The sequence below is a fragment of the Myotis davidii genome, unplaced genomic scaffold (genome assembly GCF_000327345.1).
Source record: "Myotis davidii unplaced genomic scaffold, ASM32734v1 scaffold44, whole genome shotgun sequence".
Taxonomy (NCBI): domain Eukaryota; kingdom Metazoa; phylum Chordata; class Mammalia; order Chiroptera; family Vespertilionidae; genus Myotis; species Myotis davidii.
In genome coordinates, this window is record NW_006299705.1 from 7,781,188 (window position 1) to 7,803,911 (window position 22,724).

The window sequence follows — 22,724 nt, forward strand, 5'->3', positions numbered from 1 at the left end:
GGCAGACGCTTAATGCAGGAGCTGCCCCCGGTTGGTCAGTGTGCACCAACAGGGGGAGTGCCGCTCAGCCAGAAGCCAGGTCCATGGCTTGTGAGCACAGCGGTGATGGCAGGAGCCTCTCCCGCCTCCATGGCAGCGCTAAGGATGTCCGACTGACGGCTTAGAGCTGCTCCCTGTGGGGAGGGGTCCTAAGCCGTCAGTTTGACATCCTCCAAGGGCTCTCAGACTGTGAGAGGGCACGAGTAGTGCTTTGGGACCCCCGCCCCCCAGTGCATGAGTTTCATGCACCGGGCCTCTAGTATATTTATATTTTCATTTCCTATTGCTTTCTGTATCTAGCAGAGGTTTCCATCAGTTCACTAATGGTTCTTTTTGTGCATCTTGAAATGTGAGAGTCTTCTTTCTACATGGTGAATGGGGTTCTCTGACCCAAATCTAAGCTTGGTCTAACACTAAGACCCAGTACTTTCTTTTACTTTCATTTTGGCTATTACAGATAATAATAACCAGGGAATTATATATTTAACAGTTTTCTTATTAGTTTTCATTTTCTTATGTATCAAATGAACCAACTCCCCAGGAGTTGCATCCTCTCGAAATTCTATTGGTAACTTTTACCTTTAGTAGTAATTAATTGTAGCGTAGTGGCTACTCCATACCATAGGTGATCATGTGGCCACCCAGGAATCAAAGATTCCTCATTTCTTGATGTTTCATTATTTCTCTTCCCAAACCACATGTTTCTGTGAGCCAGGTTTGTTCTAGCTAATCCCACCGATTAAATGAAGTTCCTGGACTGAATTCCAGCATGAAGGTTGGTGGTGGGGATTGTCCACACACAGACAATTCTCTGACTCCAGCAAAGTGTCTTAGGATTCAACTCTCTTCTAACACTGTCTACCCAGAGATAGCACCAGATTCCATAGGTTAAGCATTCAGTACTACAAGACTCCCCTAACACACCCACACTTCAGGTGCCAGCCACCAGTCCAGGCTCTTACCTGCTCTTCTAACCAACTGGCTATAGATTGGAGGTGCTAACCATTGCTCCAACTCATAATGCAAATGGAAAGTTCAGGCTGTTACCTGCACTTGTGACCAACTGGCTATAAATCAGAGGTTTCTACAACCCACTCCCTGGGCTGGGTTTGATTAATATGTTAGAATGGCTTACAGAACTCTGAGAAACGTTACTTACAAGTTAATTATTAAGGGATTCAATCAACAACTAGATGAAGAGATACATAGGAGGAGGTCTTGGACAAAGGAACTTTTGTCCTCTGTGGAGCCTGGGGCCATGAGAGTGTTTTGGTTCCTGAATGTAGAAGCTTTCTGGAAAAAGGACCAATGAGCGGTCCTCCTGGGTTTTATGTGGAGGCTTGGTTATATCGTCATGATTGACTAAGTCAGTGTTTTTCAACCAGTGGGCCACAGTACACTGGTGTGCTGCAAGAACTTTTAAAACATGCAATACCTGACTGTTTAGTCAGGGGCACTGACCTATTTTCTCATAGATTGTCATATTAAAAAAATGACAACAGCCAACACAGCAATAGCTGTCCCGTGTGAATGAATCAAAATTTTACCTTTTTTGGGTCACATTGGCAAAAGATACATATTTTTGGTGTGCTGTAGAATTTTAGTAATTACTTTATGTGCACCACGACATGGAAAAAGTTGAAAATCACTGGACTCAGTCATGGCCATTGGCAATTAAACTCAACTTTATGTCCTTTTGACCTCTTTGGAGATCTGGGGTGAAAGTTCAGAAACCTCTAATCATGTGGTTGGTTCTGGCAACCTGTTTCAACCCTGGTATCAGGTCTGAAAGTCACCTAAATTAACAAATGACATCTTTATCACTCTCAACACTTATAAATCCCAATGGTTTGGGAAGCTGTGAGCCAGGAATTATGGAAGAAGACCAACAATATAAGTGTTTTACATTGTGTTCGGCTGTTCACGGAGTTTACATTGGGCTCTTGTTCTTTTTAGTTAGTCATGATAGCTTGCATTCTTTAAATGACTGAACTATGTTGAAATATGGTGCATTATCTTACTACTAGTCCACAGTATTTTTATTGTTGAGATATAGGAAGTATATATAAGGAATATGTCATTACATGTTAGGCTTTGTTACATGTTAGACTTTAATAGTAGCATAATGATTAAAGGCATCCTTAAAGCAAAATGAATAATTCATTCAAAACAACAAACTCCAAGTATTTCTAACATTATTAATTATAATTATTGCTCTCCATTTAGTCTTTTGAAGCAGTGATCAAAGAAGCTGCATTTCTGGGTGACTCGGTATTTTGAAATAGTCACTCCCAACCAAGGTAATAGTTCATCAAAGAAGATGGTGTTGTAACTGATTTATAAATGCACTGATATGCTAACTCACTAAGCTGCTATCTGGCTGGTTGTAAGTGTTCAATAAGGGGTCACTTTTTTAGGGTTTGAATAATGAGCACAGAAGGTGTTTATTTCTATTAAAATAACAGCTTGTTTGGTATACTGCGCTAACCCAGCTGCAGGGCTAAAATGCGCCACCCACAGAGAGTCCAGTGAGTCCTTCCTGCGGCTTGGCTACCTAAGCTGCTGCCACCTAAACAAACAGCACTGCTGGTCTGTGACTTAGTGCTTGATCTAAGTTACGTAAGTTAGAAGGACGTGAATCTTTCCAAGTGTATGAGCTGCTAAAAAGTAATAAATAAAAATAATAAAAAATAAAAATAATAAAATCAGGAAGAACCATTTTTGATATAAATTTAAAATCTGATAATTAAATTGAATCTTAAATGGTAGCTAAATTATAATATTTTCTTTAATTTTAGTATGGCAGACATCTTATTTTAAATACTATCTAACTTTCTGTATAAAGCTTTATTATTTTTTTAACAAAATATTTGTATTATCTGTCTCCATGTTTTGCCACTACAGTGAAATTTCTGAGAATATTAAAAAAACAGCTATCACTCTGATATCAATTTTATTGAGTATCCTTGAATAATGCATGTTCATAGCAGTCTATCATAATAGAGTTAAGTGTTTTACCTTGCAAAGGAAGCCTCTTGGTGTTAAAAGCTTCCTTAGCAGAATTTGGTAGATCAAGGTTTGAGTGATAATATTACTGTGTGGTCTAATATATAATGTTTGGATAGCAGAGGTCACTTGGAGTTCAAAGTGTTTCCCAGGTACTTTAACTGTTCAATTAAGGGTAAAAAAGACTGTTCAAAGATGAAGTTATACTGTTACAGAAAATATGGGTGCATTGAAGACTTATGTGAGTATTCACCACTTTCTGAGGATTCAACATAAACACATACACACACACACACAGACACACACACGTTCTCGCATTCATGGTATATGAACAATGAGAGAGATTGTTGGACTTGTGTGCTATGAAATTTATTCCAAAAATATATCCTAACTTTTTGAAAATTTATTCTGTAGTTTGTCATACAGCTGTAAATTAGTGCAGAATATTTCTAGGTTTATTGTGGCTAGAATTTTTCCTCCATGATAAAGAAAAACATAATTATTCAAGAATTCTGTATTTGTATAATTCATAGTCTGCTGGTGAAGAGGATTTTTTTTATATTGAAGTATGTGTCTTATTATAAATTGAGCTTGTGTGTTTTTCAATATAGCAAGTTTTAAAAAAAGATTTACTTAAAATAACAAAATTCCTACATAACCATTATATAAACGTAAGTGTATCGCACTTTTTAAGTGTTTTATTTGCCTATGGCGCTCAACAAAGAGAGTGGTAGATTAAGTGAAAATGAGTTAGTGTAAATCATGGTGGATTATTTTACAATTATAGTGGATGGCTAAATGTTAAAGTCATTGCCTAAGGTAAAGGTTGAAAGTAGTCAAAATTATCCTTGGAAGTCCTTTAAATTGCCAATAAGTATAATATGCATGGCACTATCTTCCAATATGTTCAGTATAAGCAGTTTTTCCTGTAGTGATAAAAGACATTGCTGCTCTTTTCACCGACCACCAGGTAAAAAGAAAAGTCACCCTTAATTTAGGTGCTATGTTGTACCAAGAATATTTGTTTGTGCATTTTTTATAAGCCTATAGAATTTATATTGCCTATGTTAAGTATGTATGTGATGTAACTTCACTTACTGCTTGTGGTGATGGCCTAAGGTAAGGGTTTATAAAATGTTGTCAATATGTAAGAAGAGCCTGGACTTTGGTGATAGATGACTCCTGGTTCAAATCCAGCCCTTTCACTCCTTGGGTGGCCTAGGGCATTTTGTTAAACATCTCTGCCTCGGCCTACTTGTCATGGGAACAGTAATATTTTTCTTATAGTATGTAAATTGGCCTAGCAAAAGTTGCTATCAGCTATATTTCTGTTTTCCTTTACTATGTCACCATGACTGTAACTACAATTTTGAAAGCAATTAGAATTACATTGCTTATTTAAAATGCATGTAATTTATAAAGACTTATTAAAATTATAATTTAATAATTCTCAGAAGCTTTCTGATAAAAATTAAACTTTTTAGCATAGCATATGAGGTCCTTTCTGATTTGTTTTGCTCCTACTATCCTTGTCTACTTCCACTAAGAAATTACCTTTGCTTGTGCTACTAGTTCTCTCACTATCCTTATCCTGACTAACTCCTAGTACTTTGAGACTTAGTTCAGTTATCAACACATGCCTCTTGGTTTCTCAAGCCATACATTTCCTTAGCACCCTCTTTGTTGACATAGGTATTGCCATCATTTAACCCACCTCTCTTAAATGCTGTGCTTTACTTTATTTGAGGTCATGGGCCATGTATACACAGTACTTAGCATAAATGCATGAAACCATTGATCAATGTTTGGCTCAATTAAAGTGTGGTATTTTTGAAAAAAATAGAGAAATGTTTATATGAGCGTTGTCATGTTCTCTGGGATAGTTCCTGAAACTCCCAGTTTTCATTTGCACACTAAACTTTGAATACTTTCATGGGAATTCAAATTTCTAATAGCAGCATGTTTTGCTATTAGACAAGTAGTAGTTTCTCATGTACAAAACAGTAGGCTTGAAAATATCATAAACGCTTTACTCAGAAGATTAATCACTCTTCTAATTCTATCAGTGTCAGGAGGAAAAATAATCATCAATGGATCTTTGTCAGAGTATCTAGACATGTTGTGAGAAATGGGTGGAGCTGTAATGAACTCTCCAGGCATTGCATGGAAGCAACTGGCAATGCTGTAAACAGGAGACAGCCATTCCATCCTTGATAGATCCATGGGAGTGGTTTGCTTATTAATTTTGGAGTTATTTTGGGAAAAACATTTTTTTAAAAAAAATATGTTTTTCTAATACAGCAGCACATTAGGCCAGGGGTTGGCAAACTACGTTTGTGGACCAAATTCTACCTGCCTCATTTTTGTAAATAAAGTTTTATTGGAACACAGCCACACTCATTGGTTTGCATATTGTCTGTGGCTGCTTTTATGCTACATGGGGCAGGAATGAATTGTTGTGACAGACAACTGTAAGATTCTCAAAGCCTAAAATATTTACAGTTTGACCCTTAACAGAGAAAGTTTGCAGACCCTTGTATTAAGTACTTTGCCAGTTTTACCATTTGGCAGTTGTACAGCAAGAAATTCATATCTGCATAGCCTAACATGGAAAGTAAACTCCTATAGAGGTAGTTTAGTAAATAAAACCAACTTTGGTTTTTATGAAATCTATTAAAGTATAATTTCAAAAAAGATAAAATCATAACATTATAAATATAAAATGAATCCATATAAGGTTTTATTTAACTCATTAATTAATGTGGGAACCTGTAAGATATTAAAACTGTTTCAAAGGAAAATAGTGTATGCATATGTAATCAGTAATGCTGAAGTAAACTTTAATCAGTGTAAAACTGGGTAATATTCTGTACGGCAATATAATGTTTGTAATCATCTTTTCAATGGGTGGAAATTGGTGTATTTATGTCAGACAAAATGCATTTCTATGGACAAAGCCATTATACTTTTAGATTTTTAAAAACTTACAAAGTTATAGAAGACAGTCATTATTTGTACACCTCCATAGAATCGGATAACCTGAGATGTTCTCTAGAGAACATCCAACATTCCATTGAAAAGACATTGACAAATATCTTTTGCCTGTTTCAAAGTCTTTAACCATTTTCTCTAGCAAAGGTAAGCCAGTTAAAAAGTACTTTGAAACAACACTTAGGAGCTAAAATTTAAAAATGTTGACTGTTGCTCCAAAGAAAATGAAGTACTCATGTAGGGAGGTGTATTGTGTTCATGATTGGAATACTCATGTAATAAGGATTATATTTCTCCCCAATTAACCCATAGATTCCAAGCAATTTCTATAAATCACAGAAAATTTTTCTGTAGACAGTCAAATTCTAAATTTTATTTAAAAGGAAAGGCACAGACTGGAATTCCCAAAACCATCTTGACGAAGGAGAGTAAAGTGGGAGGAATCACTTTACTTGATATGAAAGCTTGCTATTTACACTAATCAAGACAGTATAGTATTGGCAGAGACATAGACACAGATCAATAGAACAGAATTGAGAACCACTGAAATAGACCCACTTGAATATATTCAATTTATGTTTTCAAGAAATTATTTTACTTTAATTGAGTATTATAGTCAAAGTAGATAAAAGTCCTGATGCAGTTATTGCCAGCGAATGGTCAACTGTGTGTCAAGGAACCAGGGAATGCCTCAGAGACAAGCCTAACAATATGGTTCTGCTCCAGTTTGCTTACGATTTATGCAATCTAAAATTATGTGACAGAATTTTTAGTTGCTTGTGATTCTCCTTGGGGAAGATGATGAAGAGAATTGAAGTGGAAACCACTACAGCCACCTGAGACTACTCCCCAACCTTATGTATTTTTTCCCAATTGATTTTGACAAAAGTGCAAAAAAAATTCAATGGAGGAAAGATAGCCTTTCAACAAATGATGCTGGAGTATCTGTAGGCAATAAAATAAAGCTTGATCTAAACCTCATCCCTTTTATAAAAATTAAAAATGGATTACAGGTTTAAATATAAGAGAGTGTCTAATTAGAAAGGAAAACATAAGGAAACACCTTTGACATCTAGGTCTAGGTAAAACGTTCTTAGATTTGGCACCAAAACCATGATTTATACAGCGAAAAATTGATAAAATGGATTTCAAAAAATCAAACTTTTTTTTTTTGCAAAAGACCCTGTGAAGATGATGAAAAGACAAGCTATACATTGGAGAAAATATTTGCAAACCATATATCCAACAAAGGATTAGTGTCCAAAATATATAAAGAGCTCTCAAGATGCAATAGTAAAAGTACCAAATGTAAAGTACCAAATAATTCGATTAGAAAAATGGGCAAAAGACGTGAACAGGCCTTTTATTGAAGAAAATACATATGTGGCAAATAAGCACATGAAATAATATTCAGCTATTAAAGAAGTGCAAGTTAAAACACAATGACATATCACTATACATCTATCAAAATGACTCAAAAAATAGTAACAGTGACAAATGCTGGTGTGGATGTGGATAAACAATATCACACATGTTTTGCTGGTGGGAATATAAATAGTCACACTCACTCTTGAAAACAACTTGGCTGGTTCTTATGAGACTAAACATAGACTTAACGAAGTAGCAATCAGATGAAAACTTACGTTCACACAAAAACTGTTTAATAATGTTTATAGCAGCTTTATTTTTAGTATCCCCAAACTAGAAACAACCCATATGTCCTTTAACTTGTGAATGGTTGAGCAAACTGTGGTACATTTAAATTGAATACTAACCAATAAAAGCAAATGAACTATTTATACATACAGCTTGGACGAATCTCAAGGGAACTATGTGGAGTGAAAAAAGCCAATCCCAAATTGATTCCATTTATATCACAAAATTCTTGAAATGACAAAATTATAGAGATGGAGAACAGATTAGTGGTTGCCAGGGGTTAAGGATAAAGAATCACGAGGGATTCTTGTGGTAATAGAACTACGGTAATGGAATGTGTTCTTCGTCTGGAGATGGATACAATATATATATGAATTACAATTACAGAGTGCTTAATACTCACACTCAAAAATGAATACAAGAAAAACGGGGGAAATCTGGTTAACATGGATGGATTGTATCAGTGTTGATTTCTAGGTTGTGAAGTTGCACTATAGTTTTACAAGATGTCACCAAATGGGAAACTGGGTAAAGTGTACACAGGATCTCTTTCTTTGTACTATTTCTGCAATTGCATGCAAATCCACAATTCTCTCAACATTAAAAACTTAATAAAAAAAAGAGCATGGATCTTTCCAGAACATTCTTTTATATTTAATTTTCATTTACTTACTTAAGCAATATATAAAATAAATATATCTGTAGTCCTGTGACAGTTGTACCTACATATGCAGTTAAATATTTTTAGGCCTTAAGTTTAAATTAAGAAAGGGGAAATCTCTTAGTCCCTTATAAATTAAAAAAATTCCTGATATAAAACAAGCGTGGATATACATTTTTTCATTTAAATAATCAAAAATCAATATTGAACTATCATTAATAGCATTGGAATTAACATTTTCAATATTTTATAGTTTGGTAACAGCTATTTCAATATAGAACTATTGTTTCATTTTTTGAAAAATTTCTTAAAATGTTAGTTGTTAATTAGAATGTTTTGGGGTATATAGGTTTAGAAAAGAATAAATGTAGGCCATTCTTATGGAATTATCAGTAGTCCTACCAACACTGGCTGACCACAGCTCCACTTTGGAGTACTCCTTGTGGTCAGTTGTAGATCTGTAGTGACAGAGTGCTTTAGGAACGCAATGCATAGAGAAAATATTTTCATTATGTCAGGTTTTGAATAATCTTTGCTGAATTGAATCTGTACTATAAAACTTAACTCTTTTGATTCCATGTCAAGCTGCATGCTGAGGTAACATTATGTACTGACACCTCATCTTCCATTCAGTTTTAGAACTCTACCTAGTGGTAGATTTCAACCGAAATGTGTTTATTGAAAATAATAGTGGACATAGAACATTGACAATCAAAATGGAAAACTGGTTTCGAATACAGAATTTTCTTATTGTTTTTAATACAGGCATAAGTAAACTAAAATAGCTTCCTTCATATTTATATTAACTAAAGATTCTATAGTTTTCATGGGTATAATTTCAACTCATCAGCTTTAGAGTCTGATAAAAAATGTACATGTAAAAACTTTTCATTGAATAGGATCTATTGTAAACTTTATTGCGAAGGAAAAGATAATTTCTTCTGGATTCGGTTCAGTGACAATTCTTGTTCCTGCTATATCATAATTTGACACTATGTAAGCCTGGAATACTAGGAGGAAAGCCACCTGCATAATAAATAATATTCTGGTCTTGCATCTTTTCTTTCACTTGTGACAGTGACTAGTATATACTGTTCTCATAAAATGCTATCCTGTGGAGAAAATACTGTCATGTTTATGATGTATGTTTTTTATAGAGTTCAAAATCTAATTTTGAAATAGTACACTTATTTTAAAAAATAAAATATATATTAATGAACCTTTTTAATTTTATGGAGACATTTGGTATTTTTTTTCCATAAGATGTTTTCATCTATCTAATATAAAAACCAGGTATTCATTTCCTGTGAGGTGCTGTAACAAATGCCTATAAGCTCAGTTCTATATAAGATAGGGCTCAAACTTCTTAACACAGCCTTTAAGGCACCCATTACCTGTCCTATGCTTTGATACCCCTTCATTTCTTATCCCCAATCTTATGGCTTTTTATTTATCTAGTTTCTCCCTAAAAACACCCTATTTTTCTGTTCTGTACTCTTGCTGATGTTCTCACCTTGTCCAAGTTCTCTCCTTTACCTCTCCACTCATTGTTTTAAAAGAAATAATTTGCCCTAATGGTTTGGCTCAGTGGATAGAGCGTCAGCCTGCGGACTGAAGGGTCCCAGGTTCGATTCTGGTCAAGGGTATGTACCTTGGTTGCGGGCACATCCCCAGTAGGGAGTGTGCAGGAGGCAGCTGATTGATGTTTCTAATTCTCTATTCCTCTCCCTTCCTCTCTGTAAAAAAAATCAATAAAATATATTTTTTTAAAAAGAAAATAATTCTCAGCTTTGAGGTTGAGAAGGGGGTAAGAGGATGGATATAGATTAAACAAGCATATTCAGTATTATCACATAATGCATAATACAATAAATAATAAAATCTACACTAATAAAAGAGATAGATGCAAATTAACCATACCTTCACGATGCCCACCAGCCAGTCAGGAGTGAGTATGCAAATTAACCTCATCGCCTCTGTGGAGACTGACAGCAGAGAGGAGGCAGCCCCCAGCACTGCACAGCCTGCTTGGCCAGCACCATGGCGACCTGGAAGGAGGCAAGCATGGCCCACAGGCAGCTCCCAAGCAGCTCCCAGCATGGCCTGCTTGGCTGTTGCCGCGGTGACTGGGGAGCAGGCAAGCCCAGCCGACAGGCAGCTCCCAGCAAGGCCTGCTTGGCCGAGGCCGCAGCGACTGGGGAGCAGGCAAGCCCAGCCGGCAGGCAGCTCCCAGCAAGGCCTGCTTGGCCGAGGCCGCAGCGACTGGGGAGCAGGCAAGCCCAGCCGGCAGGCAGCTCCCAGCACGGTCTGCTGGGGGAGGCCATACATGTGTGGGGGTATATGTGAAATTTCTCATAATTTTGCTGTGAACCTGAAACTGCACTAAAAATAAAGTATTAAAAAAGTTAAATTACTAAAAAGGTTTTTCATATTTTTGCCTGGTAGAAATACACTTAAGGTATTATTCTTAATGTATCCGAGGAGTATGAATTTCCATATATTCAAGATATGCATCTAAATATATTGGGGAAGTCCTCATCAGACTCACTGAAGATAACTTTAATGTATTTCTAAAGAAGGGAAGATTGTAATAATTTCAAAAAATGTTACTTTTATCCTTAGGAAGCTTTCCCTCAGTCCCTGTATTCAGGCAAGTAATGTACAAAAGTAATTGCTCCATACATGTCACTTAACTGTTTACCTTAAAAGGGGTTTGCAAGCATTGATTTTATGTTGTCTTGCATGATGTGAAATTGGAAACTAGGTAAATGTAAAGTAAAAAATGTTCATTGAATCTTTAATTCTGTCCTCAATGGATTTGATTCTCACATGTGAAGATTCAGCTTAGACTAATCTAACAAGAGTGATATAAAGTTTAAGTGAGGAAGTAGTTCGTGGGTGAATCATAGTTAGACATTTTTCCAATACATCAAAACTACACTTAGCACTAGTTATAAATGTAAGAATAGACATTAGAATATGATTAACTAATGGTAATTTAGCATATGGAATACTTTAAAAACATATACATAATTTGAATGTCAAATTTACTTTGGTACTAAGATTAAATTTAAGAAAAACCTTTTTTAAAAAGAATGATACATTTACCCTAGCTGATTTAGCTCAGTGGACTGAAGGGTCTCGGGTTCGATTTTGGTCAAGGGCACATGCCTGGGGTTGTGGGCTTGATTCCCAGTAGGGGGCCTGCAGGAGGCAGCCAATCAATGATTCTCTCTCATCATTGATGTTTTTATCACTCTCTTCCTCTTCCTTGCTCTCTGAAATCAATAAAAAATATATTGATTTTTTTCTGAAAAAAAAAGAATGAAGTATTTCAAAATTATTTTTAAAACATGTATTTCTAAAATATTTGCTTAAGCATTTTGCTATTTTAGCTCTTTTTCTCTCTGGCTTTACATAGGCAATATGAACTGTAACATTCATGTATTTTTTACATATTAATTTTACTAATTAGTTAAATGCTTCCTGGAAATTGGAAGCTTAAAGATAGAAGAGTAAATAAAACTAGATAGTATAACTGACAAGTCTTCATTTGGTTGTGAATGAAGTATGTTCAATGCAAAAGAACTGTTAATTATTTAATTTTGAAATTGTTAGCAGGGCAAATTGTGAAGAACATAACATTTCATTTTGACATGAGGTATTCATTCATCATTTATTTACAGATATATTCTTCAGGGAATGTAACCTATCTTTTTGTGTTTTGAATGACAAACATAGTTGAAAATTTAAGAAATTCATCAAGCAATTCCCCTGCCAATACTAGACTGGTCCCTATGAGATTTCTCAAGTGCTTTGTCTGGGCTAGTTCTCAACTTAAGTGATGGGGCTTTCATTGCATTCCCGGGAGATTTATCATTTAATAGACCTCATTTTAAGGAAATGTTTGGTATGTTATGATTTATGTGGTTCTTATGGTCATAACCTCTACAAAACCCTTATTTTTTTCCTTTACTCGTATTTTTCTTTGCCTCCTCTGCTATATTTATTCTTATTTTAAGGTGATTTTTTTCTTTTTATAGAAAGCAAAAAGCGTTTTATGTAATGATCCACATAGTATATGTGAGTCTTACAGATAGATTTTGGGTCTCTAGAAGACCTAAATGCTAGTAATAGTAATTTCTACAACATATTACATTTATTTATTTATTGGGATGACATGGTTTAATAAAATTATCTAGGTTTTAAGTGTATAATTCAATAATGTATCATATGTATATTGCATCGTGTGTTTACCACTCAAAATCAAATCTTCTATCACCATATATTTGGTCCCCTTTATCTTTTACTACCTTCCTATCCCCCCTTCCCTCTGATAACCACCATATGTTGTCTGTGTTTATGAGTTTTTGTTTGTTTTGCTTATTCATTTTCAGTTTTACATCCCACATATGGTTCTCCACTTTTTCCATCTCACCTATTTTACTTAGCATAATAGATGCTCTTAAGATCCACCCTTATTGTCACAAATGGCAGTATTTCATATTTTATGGCTGAGTAGTATTCCATTGTATATATGTAACACATCTTCTTTATCCAGTCTTCTATTGAAGGACACTTTAGTTCTTTGTATGTGTTGGCCACCATGAATAATGCTGAAATGAACATAGAGACACAGATATCTTTATGAATATAGATTTTCAAATTTTTTAGGTAGATATCCAAGAACTGGGTCATATGGTAACTCTCCTCTTAATTTTTTGATAAACCTCCATAGTGGCTGTAGCAGTTTACATTCCCAACAAAATATATGAAGGATCACACACTCAGCAACAAAAATACAAACAATCTAAATAAAATGGGTAGAGGACCCTAACTGGCACTTCTAGTATTGCTTTTAAATTACACTTACAGTGTTTTCCATAGGTCTTTTTTGACTATTTAATAAGTTAAGAGTGTTTTTTAAGAATAATTTGAACAACTTACATTAGGAATACTCATACTTTTTTATTTTGATGCACAGAACACAAACATGGAAGAGAAGGGGATTCCAGCAGAATAATGAAAGGTTTATCAGGCATACATAATGCTATTTAATTTTGAGTATATATTATGAAATTACATCATTACTGTATTATGTAATTATATAATTGTGAGTTTGTGTCAGTGTCATCTGAAACAAATTAACAAATATGATTACAATTGTATTTTTGCTTGTAACAAATTACATGTCATATAGTTGAGTAAATAATAGTTATATAATAGACACTTCAGTCCTAGTTACTACATATGTCTTCACTTTATGTGTTTTGTGTAATAGCTCATTTCTGGCTGAGTTTTATACTCTTATTTTTGTTTCCTTTTGCTTTATTTTTCTAAACATTGTGGGATTTTTAATAATATGGGTATAAGAATTCTTAAAAACACTAGCTGTATTAGTCTAGTATGTTAATATTATTAATATGCTTTTAGTGTAATTGGAAAAACAATAAAACTAAGTGATAAAATAAAGATTTTCTGTGAAAACTAACACAGAAAGCCCATGACTCTCAGTATATCCTTGGTATTCAAGAATTTTACATTATTGTGTTGTCCAAATTTTTGTGCTGTCCAAATAATTTTTCACTAGGCACAAATTTAAGTCCTAGATACCACAAAGGATCTTCTGTGGGAGTTAAGACATTTAACACAGAGAGGAAAACTGATAAATTGATATCTCAAAACAATTTTTTGTCATCTACTGTGTTATATGCAAATACTATTATGAAGTAATAAAACTGTTTCTTTGTGAAAATGGTTATCTACAAGAAAACAAAAATATGTCAGGGATGAGCTAGCATTAGTAAACAACATATAAAATATAAAAACTTTAAAAATTAAGCAAATGGAGCACCACCCTGTGAATGACATTTATTAACTAAGTTATGGTAGTTATTCTTTAAAAGGTAATAATACTTCTTCAGCATTAAAATATGAAAATATTCTAAATTATATAATTTAAAAAGAACCAAAAGTCATTCCTGAGAAATACTAACAAACACAATCTAATTAAGTATCTTAGTGCGATAATAATTTTAGGGAGTGAAAAGTTCTAAGAAATCAATGAACCTTACTAAAAAGAAATAATTCTTATTAGTCAAAGAAGGAAAAGTTGAAATTAGGGCGTATCTCATATCTATGACTTAAACATGTCCCAAACTGAAATCCTCAGTATTTATATGGCAAAATGTTGATTATTGCAAAATAATCTATCTTTAGATATATGCAGAGAGAAAGAGAGAAAACAATATGGATTTATTTTTCCACTTATTTATGCATTCATTGGTTGATTCTTATATGTTCCCTGACCGGGGATCCAACCCATAACCTTAGTGTATGGGGACGACACTCTAACCAACTGAGCTACCCAGCCAGGGCCACAGTTTCTTATAAAATTGATATGCTGCAGTGTAGAGATCTTAGATGTATAATTTGGTGAGTTTAAAAAATGTATGCACCACCACCTCATTGAAGATACAGAATTTTAACATCAGCACAGAATATTCATGTGCCCCCATCCAGTTCATCCTCATCCCCTATAGGTAACCACTCTTGTGGTTTCTCTCATGATAGACTAGTTTGGCCTCCCCAATTATCAATGTCCCCCACCAGGGTGGTATATTTGTTAAAATTGATGAACCTACATTGACACATCATTATTACCTAAAGTCTATCATTATGTTAGGATTCAGTCTTGGTGTTGTACATTCTGTGGTTTTGGACAAATGTATACTGTCATATATCCAATAATTATGGTTTCATATAGAGTATTTTCCCTTCTCTAAAAATCCCCTGTGCTCTGCCTACTTACACCTTTCCTGTCCCCAACTCTTGGCAACCACTGATCTTTTTACTGTCTTTATAGTTTTATCTTTTCCGGGATGTCATATAGAAATTTATATAGCATATAGCCTTTTCAGATTGGCTTTTTCTTTTCTCCATTTAGTAATATGCGTTGGATGCTCTTCTATATTGTGCATGACATGATAGCTCTTTTTATTTTATTGCTGAATAATATTCCATTGTCTGAATATTCCACAGTTTATCTGTTAACCTACTGAAATGACATTTTGGTTGCTTCAATTTTAGGCAATTATGAATAAAGCTATCCATATGCAGGTTTTTGAAGTTTTCAACTCTTTTGAATAAATACCAAAGAGTGTGATTGCTAGATCTTAGAGTAAGAGTATGTTTACTTTCATAAGAAACTCCCAAACTGTCTTCCAAACTGGCAATACTGTTTTGTAATCCCACCAGCAATGAAAGGGTCCTTGCTGTCCCACAACTATGGCAACATTTGGTATTGTCCATGTTTTAGACTTGGGTCATTTTGATAGGTGTTTTGTGGCATCTCATTATTTTATTCTGCATATCCTTGATGATATATGCTGTGTAGCATCTTTTCACATGCTTATTTGCCATCAGTATTTCTTTGGGAAAGTGGTCTGTTAAAGGCTTTGCTTCTTTTTTCACGTTGTTCGTTTTCTTATTGTTGAGTTTTAAAAGATCTTTATACATTTTTATAACAGTCCTTTATCATATTTGTCTTTTGTAAATATTTTTTCCCAATCTGTGACTTGTTTTCTCATTCTCTTGACATTGTCCTTTTTAGGGCAGAAGTTTTTAATTTTAAAGAAGTTTAGCTTACCAGTTATTTCTTTGGTGAATTGTGTATTTGGTATTGTATCTAAAAGCTCACTGCCATATCCAAAGTCATCTAGGTTTTTTTTTTCCCTATGTTATCTTCTAGGAGTTTTTAGTTTTATACTTTACATTTAGGTCTATAATACATTTTGAGTTAGTTTTTGTGAAGGGTATAAGGTTTGTGTCTAGATTCTTTTTGTGTGTGTGTGCATATGAATGTCATGATGTATTACATAGTTCAGCTTTGTACTATATAATTGCACATTCATAACTATTTAAAAACTAAAATGATTTATTAAAAATATAACTAGTGGATGACTGGAAACAGAAAAAATGATTGGGAATGAGGAGTTATGGAAGAGTTAAATACACATCTTGTGTAGAGAATAGATTGAAGAAAAGACTAGAGGAAATCAGTAGTAAATGGGTAAAATTGAAAATCATGAAAAGTAGCTAAAAGCATTGAAAGGGGCTGCTTCTGTAGAGCTAGAGTCTGGGTAGTGGGAGTGCAATGGGACTTGTTCATTATAAATCTTGTAGAACTCTTTGTTTTTTAAACTATGGACATTCATTATTTTGATTGAAAATGGAATTAAAGCCCTAGCGGGCTTGGCTCAGTGGATAGAGCATCGGCCTGTGGACTAAAGGATCCTGGTTTCGATTCCGGTCAAGGACACATGCTCGGGTTGGGTTGCGGGCTCAATCCCGGTAGGGGACCTGCAGGAGGCAGCCAATCAATGATTCTCTCTCATCATTGATGTCTCTAACTTCTTTCCCTTCTCCCTTTCTCTCTGAAATCAATAAAAATATATTAAAAAACAAACAAAATGAAATTAAATATAGCTTTGATTTTGATATGCTCTTCCATATTGTACATGTGATTGTCTTAATACTAAGAACAGTTTCCAGCTTGAGTTAAATTTTCATTTTATGTGTCAGATTGATTACACAGATTGCTGTGTCCCCTTTCTTGGCCCATAGCCACATGCTTCTAAAACCTCCTTGGAGAAGTATTGATTTAAATATGTTTTTATTACATAAACAGTGCTATGAACATTTAAGAATGTAAATAATTTTTGATAAAGAGAAAGTTAAGGTAGTCACCACTAATATATGAATGAAGAGTTATTTAAAAATACCCACAGACTTTGGATATTCTGTTATTTAAAATGCCTATACTTATTTTGAAATTTGTTGTCCATCCAACTGACAGTTTTTTAAGAATCTGCATTTAGGTGGATAGTACACTATATGGCGAATAGTTTGTTTACTCAAGTGCAGTTTGGAAGTTTTTATAAATAAGATATGGTGCCTCTATAATAATCTCATTGTTTGAGGAAGCATGCCTAAGGAAAAATGCTAAGGGGTTTTATTTTACTCTTAAAAACAATTTGCGAAATGTTGACTACATTCAATAACTTTAAATCTGTGAAACAGGGATTTCTCCCAAGTCAGGGACTAGGGCACCATCTTTAGTAGTGTTCTGTTTTGCTTCTGTGCTAGGCGGAAGTACATGACAGCAGATGGATTCCACGATCTAATAGCTGTTTTTCCATTTAAAAAGCAGTCTTGTTTTCTTTTTGAGTCACTCCACATATAACATTTTACTACAGGGATCAGATTGTGTAAGAATCATTGTCTATATTCCAGTACCAATGTAAAAGGCTTTTATATTGATGATTAATGTAAGATCATTGTCAACCTATGAAAGAGAATATCGTGAATATATTTTAAGAAATAATAAAATTCACCTAACATACAAGAAATACATAACAGTTATTTCATGCAAAGATGATAGTAATGGCAAATACTGTTTTGTTTTTAATCCATGTTTTTTCCATGTGAATACATCTCGAAAATTATTGAGTTTGTAGAAACAAAGAACAGATGGTTACTTATACATTATGACAAGTATTGTGGGGTCAGAGGACTATCATCACTTCCCCCATGGTCAGTCAGCATGTTGGCTGTCAGGTGGTGGACATCTGTGTCTGTTTGCAATAGTCCCCGCTGCTGTTTTGGAGTCCCTCAGTTCTAGTGTCAGTCCTCTTTCTAGTAGTTTATATCCAAGCAGTTGTGTTTCTCAGTTGTCTTAGTCTGAAAAAAGAAAGATTATTCTTAATAAATAAGGTAGGAAGTCTCAAATAAGGGTGCTCTTTAGATTGACCCAGAGTTGTACAAACTGATTCGTTAATGTTCATTGGTATCTTTTTAGTCATCAACATTGCCAAATTTGGTAATTAAACTTTATTTTTTAAAATATATTTTTATTGACTTCAGAGAGGAAGGGAGAGGAAGAGATAGAAACACCAATGATGAGAGAGACTCATTGATTGGCTGCCTCCTGCACGCCCCCTATTGGTGATCAAGCCCACAACCCGGGCATGTGCCCTTGACTGGAATTGAACCCGGGACCCTTAGGTCCGCAGGCTGAAGTTCTGTCCACTGAGCCAAACCAGCTAGGGCAGTAATCAAACTTTGTTAATGAAACTGTCTAAATGGACACATTTCTATATTTGTATACCTGTTAACAAAGCACTACAAAACAAAATAAAGCATAGATTATTTCAGGGAAAAGACCAAATATAAAAATATAAATCATGGATTATATCAGTAGACTTCTGATATTTATAACTTCAATAACCAAAACATGCGCAACTCCTAATGGTCTACCATGGTCAGCAAACTGCTGCTCGCGAGCCATATGTGGCTCTTTGGCTCCTTGAGTGTGGCTCTTCCTAAGCCTTAGGAGTACGTTAATTAAGTTAATAACAATGTACCTACCTATATAGTTTAAGTTTTAAAAAATTGGCTCTCAAAAGAAATTTCAATCATTGCACTGTTGATATTTGGCTCTGTTGACTAATGAGTTTGCCGACCACTGGTCTATGACATGAGAAACATGTCTCCTGAGAGCAATGTGGCTTTGAAAATGCTGTTTGCTAGTAGAAGGTTTATGTTTTTATAAATGTACAGAATTATTAAGGTCTTAGAAAATCTAGCCAGCATGACAAAGATCTTTAGTATGGAATCCTTAAAGAAATTCTATTATAGAGAGCATTAAGTTTCTTAAACAAAACAAAAACAAAGACAAAAAACATACAAACAAAACTATTGGTTGTTAATTGAAAGGATAATTTTGTAAATTCCCTGATTCTTAGAAAGAAATTTGTTCTATTAAGAAGTTTTATTCACCATAAGGGCTTTTGATAAGTGCATAAGAATTTACTAAATAGAAAAATACTTCAACTTTGTATTAAATTACCATGAAATTTGAAATAGAATCTATAATAATTAATTTATTGTATTATCACATATTTAAGTTGAATTTAACATATTTAAGTTGTTCTTCAAATATATTTTAGTTACACAAGTTTTACAGAATAATATTTCCAATAAATTATTCTTTTCAAAAGTCAAAAATTATTACTCTTTAGACATTACTAAGATTAATAATAGGAAATGTTAAACATTTTACGAGCTTAGGACATATTTTGAGCATGTAACGTATTAAAGTATCTTCGTAAAAAAATCTTTTCAATCTTTCATATTTTCTTTCATATTAAATAAAAATGCATCTATGAATTATATTGATTTGATTTTGTTAAATATAAGAAATGATTAAGAGCAAACTCTCATAATTATAGCTGATAATATGAAACTTAGGAATATATAATTACTTTATGGATAATATGTAAGTTATGATTGTGTTTCATTTTCGTTTATGTTATGTTTAATTATAAATAATTAAAATGTTGTATTTTTTACTCCAAAGAGTCCAAATAATGTGAAACATTAAAGAACCCATTATCTTTTAAAAAATATATATTTTTATTGATTTTGGAGAGGAAGGGAGAGAGAGAAAGAGATAGAAACATCAATGATGAGAGAGAATCATTGATCAGCTGCCTCCTGCACGCCCCCTACTGGGGATGGAGCCAGCAACCCAGGCATATGCCCTTGACTGGAATCAAACCCGCGACCCTTCAGTCTGCAGGCCAACGCTCTATCCACTGAGCCAAACCAGCTAAGGAGAAATCATTATCTTATTAGGTAAGGATTTAAGATAATCCTATTATAAAATAGCATCCCAGATTTCTACAACTTTGAACAAACATGCAAAATTAGTTATCATTTTTCAATTCAAGATGAAAACAAATGTGAAATTTGCCTGATCTTGAACATACGGAAATAATCTTTCTATTTAAATGAGCATAACCTCTTAGAGTAAAATTAGTTTCTCTAAGGAGATATTGTTTCTGAAAATCTCATTTCTTGAGGTGATGAACATGTCTGTGATTTGGATAATCACTGGATGTAATTGATTATATTTTATTCAATTCAAAGTATTATGAAAAAGATACTATGGAATTAGAGGATTTTATGTCCTGATAGAAAATTGGAATAGTGGTAATATTTCATGTTGAAATTGCTGAGGATATTGATGGATATTCCACAGGCCTTTTATAAACTCAAAGTGGGCAGACATGACTATCCTGTCATTCACATTTGTGCTGAGCTGATTACTCGGTAAATTAAAAATGATATTCATGAAAGTAATACTACTAATTACAAAAGGGTTGTATGGATTTCTGGACTAACTGTGACATATGATCCTCTCTCCCATTCCAGGTAAATAGAAATGCTGAGACAAGTAAGGGGTTTGGGGGTCACAGCACCTCCAGGTATAGAAAGGAAAAGACAACTGAGGCCGGGGTTTTACTTCATTGGCTATGGAGGTCATTTTTCCTGTGTATAAATTCTATGGATTTGCCTAGTACTGCCTATGTGGAGCCTCCTGTGCACATTTTTAATTGAGTTAGAACTTTCCTATCCCCAAAACACAGGAATTTCAAGGCAAACGATTGTCATAAATAATTTCTGAACTCTTGCAAAAGCAAATTCTAAGCAATGCAGAAGGTAATGCAAAGCTCATGTAGATAGATGGGAATCTTATGGGAAGAATACCCCCTTTGAAGATAAGTTCAAAATAAGAATTCCAGCCATAAGAATTACCTAATGTGATATAGTCAGCAGCCACAAAAAAAGGATTATCACAAAACATGAAATAAAAATTAATATAAAAGTAATATTTTGAGTGATTAAGCATATTTTAAAGGAATGTTCAACACAGTAAAATGGAGCAAATGATAAATACATAGAAAATCAGAAAACAAAATAAGATGATAAAAATAAATCAGTAAATTAATCATATACACATAAATTCCACTATGAAAAGACAGGTTCTAGATTCTATAAAATCCAAAGTTGAACTTTATATTATTTATAAGAAACACATCTAAAACATAATTATCACAAAATTTGGAAACAAAAAAATATACCAGACAAATATGAATTAAAATATAACTTCTGAGGGACTTTTATTAACATTCAAAAAATACACCTTAAGACAATGAGTGTTGGCTTGGAATAGGGAAGACCAAATGACTAGGAAGATATAATAATTCTGAGAACTTGTATTCACCTGACAACATACCTCAAAAAGCAGAAAACAACAATTGACTAATTACAATTTGAAATTCATATTGAAAGTTTTTAAAACACCTCTCTCAAAAACCAAATAGTAAGCCAATGAGAATACAGCAAGAAAATAGAATGTTTGAACATTATACTGTAATAAGATTGGTTGGATGGATGGATGGTTGATAGATACAGGGTGCCCCCCTCCCCCAAAAAAATGTATATACACTTTTAAAGCAGATAGATCTGTTTTGAAAATGAAATGTATTTTAATAAACACTGCCTTTATAATTATTCAAAGTGTATGTATACATTTTGGGGGACATTAGATTCCTTTAACAAGCAGAGAATATACTTTTTTTTCAAGCATACTAAAACATGACAATATTTAACTAGACAGTAGACCACAAAGGACTCCTCAACCAGAGAATTAACATTAGTTCAAGTTTTCTGTAATAACTTAAATATACAAAGAGTGTCTCTCTCAACGATATAAAGCATATACATAAGAAAATTCATGGGCCAAAGAAGAAAGTTAAAGATTATGAAACATTTAAAGTTGAACAGCAGCCAAAACACTGTATAAATCAGAACTTGAAGCCAAAGAATTTGTGTATTTTTAAGTGTGTATTTAGCAAGTTTAAAGACTAATGAACCAAGCTTTCAGCTCACGCCATGTGATCTGTGAAGAGAATCCTTGGGATGATGCTGAAGGGAGATCCAGGATGAATGTAATACAGTGGACTTAGAGAGCACCAGGCCGTTTTGGAGCAGGGGTTGGTGAGAATGCTAAGAGGGATGAATCCAAGGGGGCTGGTGATGGAGGCTGATTATTTGATGTGTCAGGTTGTCTTGAGTTAGAGTTGAAATTTGTGTAAATTGTTTTTAATGTTTTCCCCATTCTCATTTTCCACCTATTTTATGCTTCAATTTTTAAATGAATATATTTCAGATTTATTTTATAATTTCTTGAAAAATGGTCAATTTTTTGTAGTTCATTTCCTTTTTAAAATTATATATGTATATATATACATATATATACATATATATGTATATATATATATATATACACACACATACACACACTTTAATTTATTTAAAGGGAATGCTGATTGGACAACAAAGAATACCTTCTTGAAACTATTTATCTGAGGACAGTTCTAAATTTTAGGTCCTATTTTTGCAGATTGATTTTTTTAATATTCCTTGATTGGGAATAGAATTTTACTTTTGATCTAAAGAGATC

General features: G+C 33.8%; 1 protein-coding gene across 2 annotated transcripts in view; it reads left to right on the forward strand.

Moving 5' to 3' along the window:
- The window catches only part of XRCC4 (X-ray repair complementing defective repair in Chinese hamster cells 4), a 210,967-nt gene that overhangs the window by 46,938 nt on the left and 141,305 nt on the right, over positions 1 to 22,724 (forward strand). The gene's annotated exons all lie outside the window — the stretch shown is intronic.